Source organism: Sabethes cyaneus, chromosome 2 (genome assembly GCF_943734655.1).
Source record: "Sabethes cyaneus chromosome 2, idSabCyanKW18_F2, whole genome shotgun sequence".
Classification (NCBI taxonomy): domain Eukaryota; kingdom Metazoa; phylum Arthropoda; class Insecta; order Diptera; family Culicidae; genus Sabethes; species Sabethes cyaneus.
Window position 1 is genome coordinate 77,215,576 of NC_071354.1, and position 15,677 is coordinate 77,231,252.

At 40.5% G+C, this 15,677-nt stretch overlaps 1 protein-coding gene across 2 annotated transcripts in view; it reads right to left on the minus strand.

The window, feature by feature from the left end:
• The window catches only part of LOC128734027 (uncharacterized), a 206,407-nt gene that overhangs the window by 180,446 nt on the left and 10,284 nt on the right, over window positions 1–15,677 (minus strand). For both annotated transcript variants that reach the window (XM_053827993.1, XM_053827992.1), the window contains exon 2: window positions 14,707–15,570. The gene's annotated coding sequence lies outside the window, so the exon portion shown is untranslated. The remainder of the gene's footprint in view (window positions 1–14,706; window positions 15,571–15,677) is intronic.

Sequence of the window (15,677 nt, forward strand, 5' to 3'; positions counted from 1 at the left end):
CGTGCCATCGGCGTTTGACTGAGCAAACTACCAGTTGTGTTATGCATAGCGTTCGTATTCCATCACTCAACGGACGGTTTGAACTTGAATGCGCGTTGGTGTGACTGCGGTAGAAAAAAAGGATCGGTCGAAGCCCTGCTCCCAGTTTCTCAAACTTTGCAAGGAGGCTACTGTGATCAACCCGATCAAACGCTGTTTTTAGATCCGTGCACACTGTATTATCTTGCACTCTTTTATTCACGTTACGTTGCCTGAATGAGCCAAAATCAACGAGTTTCGTACAAAACACTCTGAACATTTCGAGAAAATTCTAGTCTGAAGAGCTATAGTGTTGACAAAATGCGAACAAAGCGTCGTCAACGGTTATCGCGAATACTTTAGAGCTGGAGCCTAACTAAGTATTTGTAATCCCTCAATTGGTTTCAAAGTTTCTCTTATCACCTTTCATGAATACAGAGCGCAGCGTTGGTTATACAAACCCCCATAAACAAATCTACAGGCAAGCCATATTCTTTTTTCTTGGAGTTACAAACAAAAAACCAGACCTTGTAGAAGACGGTCATCAACATCAGGAGCAAATGGCAAGGACTGCCAATCGATCTGCCTAGTTGCGGTGCCTAAGTAATTAAAATTCGTTCCGTGCAAGTCTAAACCATTGCGGTCGATAACATTTTCGATGATTATATGAAGGGATATGATTTAAATGAAGGGAGCCGCCCTAAGCCCGAGTTAGCCCCGGAGTACGAAGCTGGCGTAACAAGCCAGTCATCGTATGTTCAAGTCCCGACAGGACGATGCCGCTACAGAGTTAATAGGACCTTTGCACTAGCCCCGAAATTTTCCTGTACTTTAATAACCGGCTGCGAAGTCTGTCGATAAAGAAGGGCCAAGTTCTGAAGGACGTTTATACCCATGGCTTTATTTTTATATGAAGGGATCATAAGCAAGATCAGATCTAGCAAGCGATTATTCCTGTTTAACGCAGTTTAATGTGTGCTAGGCCGTAGAAACAGAAACCGTCTAAAGAGTGGCACAAGCCGCGAAACCGTTGGTAATCGATGCTGCGACAACCGTTCACAGGAACGTTCCAAGCTAGAACGGACTGGTTGTATTTCCCGAATAGCAGCGATAACTCATTCGATGCTAGATGAGAATGCACATTTGAATCCAAGTTTGACTCTTTTGCAATCATCGATTTTGGTTCGAAATCCACATACATTCTGGTAGTAAATCAGCAGCGATGCAAAACTTATATTATGGACAGTCTTCCTGAAATAAAATTTGGAAATGATATAATTGAATATGTGCAGAAAGTGTCTGTTCTTGGCTTTATTGTCCAAGATAATTTAGAATGGGATAGCCATCTGACCGCACAATGCACGAAAATCTACAATGTGTTAAGATCAGTAAGAATCTCATCCAGCCAGCTGCCTACCTCAGTCAAAATGAAACTGTTTAAATCTTTGTTGTTGCCTCATTTCATGTATGGTGATGAATTTCTCTTGAAAGCTTCCGTTACAGCTTTGAGCCGTTTGCGGATTGCTCTAAATTGTTGCGTTCGTTACATATTTAATTTAACCAGATTTACGAATTACGAGAAGTACGTGCCTGCATGACGCTCTTTAAAATAATTAATTTAGGAAGTCCACAATATCTTAGCGAAAAATTGCAACCGGTTCAAAGTACTCGTACAAGAAACTATCTGTTACCACGTTTTCGGACAACTCACTACCAGAACACCCTATTTGTTAAGGGCATCGCTTTCTGGAACATCCCAGCTAGCACCAACTCGTATATCAATGTACGAAAATGATCGTGAATATCTCCTAACAAATCAGAAATCGTAACTGAAGCTGGATAAAGTGGGACCAAGTTGAATTTATATGGTATGTAATGCTAATAACTGACATACATACGATTTTCAGCACAAAATCGTATAGTATTACGGAGCGACACGCGCTTAATCGGATATTATCGTATACAAATACTTATATAGTCGTAACGCGCAAAATTATTCGTAATCACGTATATCGCCTCCAAAATAGTACGGATATGCCAATTTTGCGCATCAAATACGATTTATTAGCATGTATATCTGTACATAATGCTGGATTTTATCTTTTTTATACATATGAAAATGCTAGCTGGGATGTTACCTAGCGAAATCAAAACATTCGTTCCGCAAGTAGGTTTCGTCGAGAGTGTGTGGTATGGTTAGACACAAGGAATCAGCAATAATCTAATACGTTATAAATAGTGCAGGTAGTTAACGTAATTTCGTCAGAAACGTGTATTATTAAGAAGAATATTGCTTAGTTGAACTGGTCGTAGCAATATTAAAAGGATTATCCTTACGGTATGATTATAAGAAGTAAATAAAATAAAATAAATAAAGTTTCATTTAAAAGTATTATGATGGGTTCGGGTCCTAAGAGTAAATATTCCCAATTTCGATGTCTGTCAACACCTGCTCTTGAATCCGTGGGACCTAGCAGGGATTTGCGCTCAATTAAACGGACAAGTTGTTAGTTTTTTCGTAAGCTATTACAGTGATGGCTTTAGCGGAAGCAAAAGTGTGCCAAAAAATTTGGGTATTCACTTCGAAAACCCGAATGCTTCTCATCGATAGATCGGTAAACAGCTCGGAGCCGCACATTCAAATGTGTATCTCAAATGATTAAAACGTTCCAGAAGCATCAGACTATCAAGCGGAAGGTTTGGTAGCGATAGAAAACGCTGCACCGCGGATCCGAATAGGCCCAGGACGTTAGTTACTTAGTAGTTAACCAATTCAACACAATATTTCGATTCAAGATGTGACAAGAAAGTCGAAATCGTCAATTTGATTTGTGCAAAATAGCATTGACACGTTCTGAAGCACACTAATAGAGCAACAAGTGAAAAGGGCCTATTTGGAAATGAGAGATTCTTTCCGCGTCTCCTCTCTTCCGCTTATCATGCCGATGCAAATGCACTTAAACAAATTAATTTTGCATGAAATGGTTGCTGGCGTTATTAGCTAGTGCTTATGTCGCCGTGATAAACGCAAGAGAGGAGACACGAAGAGAATCTCTCATTTGCATATAGGCCCTTTTCAAGTGTTGCGCGAAACTTATACTAAGTTTGGAAGGCATCGCACCGAAATGACAAACAGAACACTGTGGCTAAAATCACATCGTCACAAAACCGTTCTGCATTATGATGGATGATGAAACCTGGTTCAAGACTTAGGTCTATGACAATACTATGTTCAGAAAAAGTTGTCGACATTCGCTAAAACAAATTCATTGTCTGGCAAGCGATCAGTTGAATTTCAGTTGCAATGATTAAGTTACATTGGAACTAAAACAGTGATTAAAAATAAACAACTAAGTAGTGAGTAGCACGAAATAAATAGCAAATAATTGTAACAGTTCTAATCGTTTTTTTCTCGATATAGCAACTTTCATTGTAGGATGATATGCGGGTACCGGTAATATAGATTCGTACAACATTCTGTCCTAATTCATCATCCATTTTCCACCACACAAAAATGGTAGACAAGAACCAACCAGACGACCTACGTACATGTTCAAATTCATCAACTCACATGAAGGAAATTCAAACGCTATTCTTTTACGGGCCATCCTATTCATGGCTCCAAATGTTGCTTTAGTAATCATATCACCAAGCTCTGCCTTGCCTATGCTTCATGTAACTTGTACTTAGGCTAATAAATAGCGATGTTTTTAATGTGCGGAATGAACCTTCCATCATAACTTTAAAAAACGAAATATTCCAACATACTTCAAACCACACAGTACCCAGCTCCATCATAATCAATTTTACTTTTTTTTTCAGCGGCCCGGCAAGCTCGTCAGGCAGCCAACGGCACAGCAGAATGAACGTTATCCTCTTCCCGTTTCGGCCCAAAAGTCGCGTAAAATGATGCCTTGGTTGGTTCAGCTCTTCGCTCAAACCGGTGCTGGAGGTCCCCTCCGTCTCTCTAGGCTGGCATAAAGCAGCCTTCCAGGCAATATTTCGAAAAATCTCCCCGGAGAACAGATACATATAGATGTAATGCAGTACGTGGCCGCATCAACTTCAATTTCATTCATCCTTCTTCATTTCGCTTTCCCTCACACAACAGGTCCCGCATTAATTTCGGTATATATAGGTAGGAAAAAAATTCGGAAGAAGACACCATTTAAGAAAAACGAGAATACTGAAACTCAAACCGGAGTTCTGCAGTTTCCTAAAATTACTGCACAGTTGGGAAATTAAAACAAAACTACTACTTCGTTTGGATAACTAACTGATCAGTTTGTGAAACTTTAAACAATAACACTTAAATCAAGCCGCCAGTGGCAAATAGCTTGAAATTGAGGAGGAACTTACATGAAAGATTATGCGTATGTATATCCAGTACATATATCCACATCCACAAATAGCGCAATTAATGATGTGAAAAATATAAACTAAACAATGCGTTCCCGGCTTTTTTTTTTTCTATGTATGTGGATTCCTTCAAAGAAGCAAAGTATTTACCCATCACAATGCCCGGTCACACCAAAAAGGTACAATAACAATGTTTGAATAATTGATGACTATGACCAATCTGCGTCGAAGCGCGCATCCACTGTGCTTGGCAGGCGAGATCAGTGCGTGTGTTTGTTCATCACCGACAGCTTGGATGTGTCGTTGTCATTGGGACCACTTTTTCCATTCATACCCCCAGAATGGATGATTTTTTTCGGCAATGAAACCTGCAATGATGAAACGAATCCGCGCTCGAAGTGCACTCATATGCATATTGCATGTCTGCCACCATGTTAAAATGGTGCACGCGCTTGTACTGGTACATTTCGTGCTTTGTTCTACAGCCTGCCTGCCTGCCTGGTGTCTGCCTGCATGCTGAGTGAAGCGCAGCGCGCTCTGACTGGGTTAGAATATTTTGGCAGGGAAGACGGCAAAACGGCACTACAAGGGAAAGACGGGTTGCAGCGAGATCCGGCGTAGGAACAGGAAAGAAACATTTGAATTAAAGTAGAGATAATTGTTTCTACATGATTTCACACGATAAATGTGCAACGTAGCGAAGCCCGGCTGGTATTAATCATATGCATGGTAGCAACAGCCAACGCAACAAACGGCGGCAGTAGTGCAACTGCGGCACCGCTTTAGACGCAACCCAAATGTCAAAATGGGGAATCAAGCGGGGCTGGGCATTAGTTATGCCGTAAACAACGAGAACGGTGCGCCAATTGTGTGATCTTGAACGATGTGCCCCAGTTGTTTAGCGTACATTTAGTTCGGTACGACATGGATGTTTGTCTTGTGTGTTCGGAACAGAATAGGAGAGAAAAAAACCCGATTTAATCCACCTGAAGGTAAAAGAGGAACATTTGCTACACTGTCAAATTACACGAATTATTCAACTCAACAAATACTACAGTACCGCCTCGTTAATCCGAAAAATTCACAACCGGTATTTCGAGTTTTGAGAGATGATCCGACAGTCAAACCTGTGTTGGCGTGGTTTTTATTATAAACTGACAATAAACGAAATTGCAATTCATGATTTTTGAAAGCTTTACAATATGTTTGAGCCTTCTACAAACAATATTTTTTTAATGTTATTGCTTTCAAATTTCGCTCTTATGAAATAGATGGGCATGGAATGTGTCATTACCAACAATGAAGCTTCTAGCCAGGGTAATCTACAAGAATGGTACTGACTTTAGGAGCGTAAGGAAGCCTCTTGTTCAAGGGTAGTATTGAGATTGGTATTGAAGAGTAGAAAATATGTGGTAACACAGATGCCTAGGCACGAATAAAAACGGTTACTCAATAGCGATACTACAAGAAAAGTGTGGAATACAGAAAAGCACCTAAATGATATTAAAATACTGGCCGCTTTGATAGTTTCCTTGTAAAAAACCTACTCTACGCTATCGGACTACTCGGAGTTGCTCATTTGTCTGCCGCTCCGAGTAAAATAAATCTCATTTCCTTTTGCTCAGTGTTTTAAAGCTTGCTTCAGACAGTATTGGAACAAACACAATTGCGTGATATTTCAGTTATTTATTATTGAATTCAAGATCTTTTCATGCACAAATGTAGCATTTTCTTCATACTCTTAAGACAAAATACGAATAAAATTATACGTCACGGTATCGAAGGAATTCTCGAACTTTTCTTGTAATATGGCTCATTGGGCGGCGCACACTTTCTTCGTCCATTGTTTTGGTCATCGTCTTATTCCACCAGGTCTTCATCTGATTAATGTCTTTGACAAATTTTCCCTTTGCCTTGAGTCTCCTCTTCATGATTGCCCAGTATTTCTCAATAGGGCGACACTGGGGGCAATTGGGTGGACTAAGGTCTTTCAGAACAAACTGGACCCCTTTCTCTGCATACCATTCCTGAGCCAGCTAGCATTTTCATATGTATAAAAAAGGTAAAAATCAGCATTACGTACAGATATACATGCTAAAAAATCGTATTTCATGCGCAAAACGGGCATATCCGTACTATTTTGGAGGCGATATACGTGATTAACAATAATTTTAAGCGTTACGACTATATAAGTATTTATATATATACGATAATATCCGATTAAGCGCGAGTCGCTCCGTACTACTCTACGATTTTGTGCTGAAAATCGTATGTATGTTAGTCATTATCATAATATACGACAGAAAATCAACTTGATCCCACTTTATCCAGCTTTAGTTACGATTTCGAGTTTGTTAGGAGATATTTACGATAGTTTTCGTACATTGATATACGAGTTGGTGCTAGCTGGGGAACGACTTTGCTGTAATGACGGCTTGCCAAATCTGGTCAAAATATCACGGAACCGATTTTGTATGGACGAATTAAGTAGCTGGAACCGATTTTCTATTAATCTTTATCCAAACAACTACAACAGAAAAAAAGTCCACGACATTGTTAAACGATCGATAACGTATCATTCCTGTGATGTGATAGAATAGTTTCTACTTTAAGAGAGCCAAAGCGATATGTTGCCAAAGCACAGAGCTACAGTGCCCATCATCATACTATCGTTATTCGCGTTCACATTGGAACACTTTACGCTCACTCACCAATACCTCCGAAGGTATACGGATCGAATGAACGCCAAAATGCGTTTTTGGAGACACTCCTTTTGGTACAGTTCCGACGTCATTGTCTTATTTGTAAGGAAAACTTTCGTTTTTCTGCCACAGCTGCAAATGCCCTGCCAAATGATAAATTTTCGTGCATAGATTTGTTTTTGCCGATAAATTTAAATTCGCTTGGAACATCCCCCCGAGCCATTGCCAAGGCATTTGCCCGAAGTCAGCCTTGACATAGGTTTCATCGTCCATCAGAAGACACCCGCCGAACTTGGTTAGCACCCGGTCGTATAGCTTTCGAGCACGGATTTTGGCCACACTATTCTGTTTTATGGTTCGGTTTGGCTGTTTGCTTGCTCGATACGACTTGATTCCTTCCCGGAGTCGAATTCTCCTCACGGTACTAGGGGCAGCACCGAATTTTCTGGCCAAATCACGTTCCGACAGATTGGGATTCTTCTTGATGGTCTTCAAAAACTTACCACGCAGTTTCCGGCCGACAGTTACACTCCGATGATTAGCTTGAGCAGGGCTTGAAAAGAGATCGCAAGTTGAATGTGATTGCCGTGAATGCGTACACTTTCCGCATTCAACCTCCGCTTTTTGAACGATCATTTGACTGTTTTTTGAATCCGGTCAATCTGCCGTTTGCGCTGCTGCCGTCTTACAATTTATGCGACCTGTCTGCAAAAGCAAACAGTCGTACTCTCGCTTTGCCCCGCTTTGCGCGTTCATATGAAGAATCTGAACTGCAAGCTGACTGGAAGCATAAGATGACGTATTTTTTCGTTTCTCTTTTTGTCTCCAAATCGGCTGCTCACAGTAAGTTCGTCACCCGGACGTCGGTCCGACGCAAGCAAAATGTGCGACCGACTTCTGCCATGCACATGTAGCGGTTGTATTTTTTTTTTGTAGTATTGAATATACGATAGCGCGGTTCCTTTTCGTTAGCGTGGTGACTGCGTCATTTGACTGTGTTGTAGTCATTCGCTACTCCAAACGGTAAAGGCAACTTGATCGAAACGAAAATATCAAAAAGGTATACAACGCATTCGTTCTACTGCGTTCAATCGGCGTTTGACTGAACAAACTGCCAGTTGTGTTATGCATAGCTTTCGTATTCCACAACTAAACGGACGGTGTGAACTTGAATGTACGTTGGTGTGGCTGCGGCAGAAAAAAAGGATCGCTCGAAGCCTTGGGGCTTCCGAATCGTCGTCAATGTTTCCTTATACCGTTTGATATCGCGCCATATGGTATTTCTGGGGAATTTCAGCTGTTTGGCTAGCCTAGATGCAGACCACAATGGATTTTCCAAATAACTGTGTACAATTTTTTCCCTTTTTTTGGCTTCCATGGTGTTTGTTTACAAAATACAGTCGTTTTACGGAATATCAAAAATACATAGGTGAAGCTAATAAACTTTCCGACACGTGGGCGCCAAGAACTTCCAAATCCGTCTACCAAGAGCGTCACAGTCTGAGCAAAAGTTTGTTCGAATTCTAAATAAAGCAAGCTTTAGTATTCGTCGACCAACAGCCATGCTGCTGGTTCCTGGTTCCTAATTAAACATTCGGCAATTTCAGTAACACTACCACTCAATAACTAAATCAGCAGCCTGGAAATTTTAACAAAAATGCAAAAATTACCGGCTATGTTTTTAGTTTGAAATCGAAAGTCGATATTCGAAAAGTTAGGTTCCATGCCTAACGCAATCAAAAGCTATGCAGCATTTTATAATATTCGGCAGTTTCACAAGACAAAATATCGTAGAAGCCATTTTGTTCGATAGGTGCAACGTATTAGGTACATCACTGCCATACTTTACAGGGTGAGTAGTAATAACTGTTAGTTTTTTAAAAATGGGTCTGCATATTTTTCGTTTAGAGTATATTCAAATGACAACACAGCTTGCAAGTTTGTTTTGAATTTTCATTCGTTTGAGAGTGGTAGTTATCATGAACGCGAAAAGGGAACTTATGTTAAGTCTGCTTTTGAAAAATTTTCGATCGTGGGATATTTTAAAGAAGCTAAAACTACTCGGAATACACTCAAGTACTTTTTTTACACGGTTTGTTTTTTTGAATAATAAGAACAGGGCAACTTAAGGATCATTCATTTATTTCTCAATACATTTGGGAAAGGCTCGACATTCGTCACGTATTTTGTAATTGATCCCTAAGCTGCACCGTTCTTGAGTAATCTAAAAAAACAAACCGCGTAAAAAAGACTTGAGTGTAAACGAAAGATTCGTCTTTCGTACCATCGATACAAGCGATCTGGGAAAATACTCTCCAAACATTCCCAAACGGAACTGTAAGGAAACTGGAAGCTATCAACCGAATTCGACGGAAACCAAATAATTCTGGACGTAAGATGGCCAAAGAACTGGTTTCTAACAAAATGACCAGATGTATGCAGCACATCTTTCTGATATTCCACGCGACAAACTGGCTGTTCAAAGGTTCCAGAATATTTCCAGGGTGATGGTATGCGAATGTTTCTCCAAAAATCTTCTTCCATTGCTGTTCATTCAACCTAGTAAAATCAACACTAAATATTACACCGATAATATTTTGAAGAACAATTTTCTTCCTATCGTCAAAAACACTAAAAGAATGCATCATACTGTTTTCAACAAGATTCAGCACCGTCTCACCAGGCGAAAGCTACATAGGCTTGGTATGAGAACAATTTTCCGGATTTTGTTCCGTCCGAAGAGTGGCCTGCCTCATTGCCTGATTTGAATCCTCTCGACTTCTATGTATGGGGTTACACGGTAGGCAAACTAGGCAGCACCAAAGGATTGACTGTGAATACTTTCAAGCAACATATGCAGAAGATTTGGGATGAAATGCCTCAGAATGTCGTGCGTGCCAGCTATAACGCTTTTCAATAACGGTTGCAATTGAAGCAAAGGGAGATAGATTTCAATTAAACTATTTTGAGACAAGTGTTATACTTTACATGAAATATATTTCATGTGAAATATATCTCATCGTTGTCTAAGGACTGTATCGAAAAGTAATTAGCAACTTTTAAAATGATTTTACTCAAAAATGGGTGAAGCAATCTTTATGTGCGTGCAAGCAAAAGTTCGTTTAAATATCTAAAAAGAGTTTTGCAATCGATTTGTTTCGATTATTTTTTTACTTTTCGCTATGCCTAGGATTGATCTTGAAATCAGAAAAAAACATTCTGCACACTTGGTGCACTGAAAACGGTGTTTTTTATAAACTAAATCGCAAAACGGTTTAAAGTGCACGACGCAAGCGTAAAAATATCATCGATAAATAAAAAAGAGTTATCCTTGAAGGATCTGCCTTGGTCCGGAAGAAAACCTGGTTCCAGTTAGCTCCCGGTAGATTCTGCAGTAATAACTCATATTAAACGACACCGATTGGTAACAACGTCTTATTTGGTTAAAATACTTAAAAGAATCATTGCGATAATTCAGTGAATCAAGGTCAGGAACTCCGTAAAGAAATACAAGAATCATAAGGTATCTAAGAGATCCGGAGAGTAACAATCTCGAGCCTAAATAAGGGCACGGTAACTATAAACGGATAATAGACAACGGCAACAAGTGCATCTATATAGACGACAAAACTTACGTCAAACAGGATTCAAAAGCGCTTCCAGGGCCGAAATTTTACACGAAATCGGCGGACGAGGTGGTGGACGATACCGACAGTACGATTACGCTGGAAAAGTTTGGACAAAAGGTTTCAGTATGGCATGCGTTTTGTACTTGTGGTCTGCGATGCGTATTTTCTTCACAAAGTGTGCAATAAATGCTCAAATTTACAAAAATGAATAATTGTCAAAAATATTGTGAATTGACCAAACTCGTGACTTTAGTCATGACCTTGAAATGCGGTCAGGCATATATTAATATTTTTTTGAAACGATGATTCTACAATTGATGAAGGGACGGTAAGGGAAAGTAATGAAGAAGGATTTTTTCGGGAATGAAGGGGAAGGGTGGAAAGGAAGGGGGGGTAATAGGTAGCTATGGTTAACAAGTTGTCGTTGTGACTCCTATCTTTTGTCCAATGCTGGAAGGTGCATGGGTCGAACCAAGCTGTAATCAGAGATTATAACCGGATTTGAACCCACAACACCTGCCAGGGCGTGTCGCTCACTGGTACCCGTGTACCTTTGAACCACAGAGGCGCTGGACAAAAGAAGTCTGCACAACCCCCCTTATTAACCATAGCGCGACATGGGTTGGTCTATTTTTAGACACACAAATTGTGCCTCTTCCTCCACCTACTGTAGAAACCACCGACCGAGAAGTTTTAATCTAACGTCATTTTACTTTCAGGACGACGACACTATGCAGACCCTTACGACTTGCAAGGTACTGCGTGTGACGCTGTTCGTCCGAAAGCGTGTTAGTCCGCGTTTCTCAGCGCGGTTCTTCGGAGAAAGGCTCCGTTCCTATGAAAATTGACCAAACTCGTGACTTTAGTCATGACCTTGAAATTCATTACTTTCCCTTACCGTCCCTTCATCAATTGTAGAATCATCGTTTCAAAAAAATATTAATATATGCCTGACCGCATTTCAAGGTCATGACTAAAGTCACGAGTTTGGTCAATTTTCATAGGAACGGAGCCTTTCTCCGAAGAACCGCGCTGAGAAACGCGGACTAACACGCTTTCGGACGAACAGCGTCACACGCAGTACCTTGCAAGTCGTAAGGGTCTGCATAGTGTCGTCGTCCTGAAAGTAAAATGACGTTAGATTAAAACTTCTCGGTCGGTGGTTTCTACAGTAAGTGGAGGAAGAGGCACAATTTGTGTGTCTAAAAATAGACCAACCCATGTCGCGCTATGGTTAATAAGGGGGGTTGTGCAGACTTCTTTTGTCCAGCGCCTCTGTGGTTCAAAGGTACACGGGTACCAGTGAGCGACACGCCCTGGCAGGTGTTGTGGGTTCAAATCCGGTTATAATCTCTGATTACAGCTTGGTTCGACCCATGCACCTTCCAGCATTGGACAAAAGATAGGAGTCACAACGACAACTTGTTAACCATAGCTACCTATTACCCCCCCTTCCTTTCCACCCTTCCCCTTCATTCCCGAAAAAATCCTTCTTCATTACTTTCCCTTACCGTCCCTTCATCAATTGTAGAATCATCGTTTCAAAAAAAAAATATTAAAAATATTGTGGCCCGTCTACAAACAGTATCAGTCTCCCCCTCTCTTTTGGCCGAATTTGCATCTGTACATCGCGCTAAGCCTATACGACAATGCCTTTCAGACAATTATATCCAATTCGTCGAGAAAAACATCAATCCACCAAATTGTCCAGGGCTCTGACCAATTGAACGTTACTGGTCGATTGTGAAGAGGATCTTCATGAGGGAAGAAACAGTTTCCCAAAGCATGGAGGAATGCAAGAAAAATTGAACAGCAGCATCCAGGAAACGCACAAAAGCTTGTGTGCAGAATTTGCTGGGAGGAGTTTCATCAAAAGTGAACTAATTCTTTAGAACTTAATATTTTGACTAATGTAAGCCATGTTATTGTTTCAAGTCGTACTGATTTTAAATAAACCGAAAACAAAAATTGAAATAATAATCGTATTTCATTTTTATTCACGAATAGATGTTGCTAAAGACTTTTCGATACAGTCCTTATCTATTATATTATCGTAGCTTTTTCGCCGTTTTTTTGTCATTTCTTTGCTGCCTTTGATACGTCGTCTCTTTCTCATCTCTCTGCCGTATTTTTGTTGTCTTTTCATTGTATTTTTGTTTTAAACGCCTTTTTTATTTATAGCATTTTTGTCGCTTGTTTTCGGCGGCTTTCATTTTTTGCTGTTTTGGTGTCAATTTTCCTTTATTTTGTCGCTTTTTTGTTTTCCTTCATCATCTTTCATCCGCTTTATTGCCAAGACAACACAAGACAAGACAGAAAAATGTTGTCTTTTTCTTGCAGTTTTGTTGTCTTTGTGACGTATTAAGCAACGCAAAGCCTAGGTGTTACATTCCGTCATCGAAACTTGACCTTCTGTTTTTATACGACAGACTTCGCAGCCAGCTGTTAGAGTACAGGACAGTTGCAGGGCCAGTTGCTGCGATCCTATTGCAGAATACCGAGATTCAATACCCCTGTAGTACCATATCGATGAGAATTGTTGAACCTACATTAAACAGAAATATTTTTGCTGCGCTTATAGCATAAAACTTAAGCGCAAATTTTGCATGAGCATGAGCATGAACGACCACACAGATCGTAGTTGCACCTCCATGATTGATCCGAGCTAATGAAGTTGCACAGTAAACCACACAGATAGCATTTCGGTAAGGTTTCCTATCTTCAATGTACAACCATTCAGAAGCTACAACTTGATACAGATCAATAACGGCGCCGGCCACGTCCTTGTGATCGTTAGGGAAGAGAAGAATTGTTAGTTCAACATTCGCTGTTATGATGCCGAGTTTACCTCTGAACCTCCACGAATGTCACGAGAAGGAAGATTGTTTTAGTATGAGAAGGTATGATCGGATCTGGATTCGCTGTGATAAGTGATGCGATCAGGTGATCTATTAAAATAACATAAAGCAACAAATAGCCGTCTCCCTGGCTCGCAAACCCGCAGCATCCGGCCACTTAAGCCCAAATATTTGAAAAAGTCGTTGTAAGTGTAAAATTTGTGAGGCATGTTGAGACATCAGTTTTCATCCCCCAAGACCCAGTTTTCGCCATTTCTGCGCTCCAGTTTGCGCCACCCCCACAAGCATCGCTTGTATTTTGTTCTAGTCTAAAAATTCATTAATATTTATATTTTTTCAAAAAATAGGATTGATTTTCAATTGAATAGTGGAAACAGAATGGATTTCCGTTGAGAAACAACCTCATTACTGGTTCCCGCAGTGTGTTTAGGAACGGTCTATTGAAATTCGCCCATGGCGAAAAATGGATCATGTTTAAATCGTTTCAATATGACGACACCAACTAAAAATAATACCAATTTGAGTTATATAACCATTAAGGATTTGGAGTCATTTTATATTGGTTCAGTACAATATGTTTAAATTATTGATGATTGAATATGGCATTCCAAATAACAATAAAACACTATGGAACCCCTAGGGTGGCGAAAACTGGTGCCGTTACCCTAATATCTGCTCAATCAATCATGAGTTTTCTTCTCATTCAGAACAATTATGCCAGTTAATGTAATTTTAGAAGTGAACTATTTTCCATTGCCAAAAATGAATCCTTATCCACACTTCAACCCCAGAAATTAACAATCTGACGAAATTGAAATATTTATAAGAATTTAGCACTCCGTTCAATGAGGGAAAGGGAAATTTAAAGACGAAATTGATATCAACATTATTTTTCAAACACATCATTTGTTAGAATACACAGCATATTACTGCCGTAAATATACGAACAAGTAACAATATCTATTTTTAATGCTAGATTGTTCATAGGGTCAGATTGACCCTTCTCTATCCTGTTCTCCCGGAGGGCAAAATCTTTTGACAGAAGCAGGAATATTTAACGGTCAGTAAACCGAGTGTTAATTAAATAGAAACAGAACCAAATCTCCGACTTAATTTACAATACAGGTAATCCACACTCACCTCCACTTCTTTTAGCCTCTCTTTTCCAGCTCGTTTCCAGCAAGAACTCCGCACCTATTTATTCACAAAATCCGATTCACTACAGATTGGCTGGCGATCTTCGAATCACTCCGCTGGCGTTGCTGCTGGCTGCCTGCTCGATTCCGGGGAGCAGATTCTGATGGCCGCTTGTGTGCAGTCGCCGACCGACACGAGACGGTTTTGTTGCCAACTGTGCTGCTGATATGCAGGATGATGAGACCAGACCAGAGCAGAGCAGAGCAGAGGTCGGAACCGTGTCGGGGCAGGTAGGAGAAGGTCTCCCTCGGTGGAAAGCACAGAACGCACACCGACAATTGAACACTTACGCACAATCTTCCTCCCGTGGCGAAACGCGAAAATCGGCAACGGATCGATCGGGAGCCGTGGGCTCGGGCGCTGATTGACTGGACGAGATCAAACTTTAGCCTTTTTGCTGTGCTCTGTGTTCAGCAATAATATCGGAATATTTATACACAGATAGATAGAGAGAGAGAAACGTGAATCACTCATACACAACTTCTGGCGTATGCGAAGCAGAATCGAACTTTGACGAGACAACAGCGCGCACTATTTTGATTGTTTCTTCTTCGACTTGTTTCGTCGCTGATTCACTGGCTGCCTCTGGATCTGGACGGCGATGATCGGCGCTGATCTCACTCACTACACTATTTTTCTATTTCTCGGCCTTTCATCGAACTTTAGCCAATTTTCCTTCGTTATTTCTCTATCTTCTATCAACCCGGCGTGTGGTGAAACGGTTTATATATTCTTTTCTTCTAATCGGACTTGTTTCAGCTTCCAACTTTTCTGGACACATAGACTGACTGATGCTGGACTATAGTGCTGCGGATAATATTTATTGCAATTGGTTCGAACACATACCGCGAACACACGGACTTGCCAATCGAATAATTGTCCGCGCGATTGCGAGGAAAAAAAGGCGAACAACT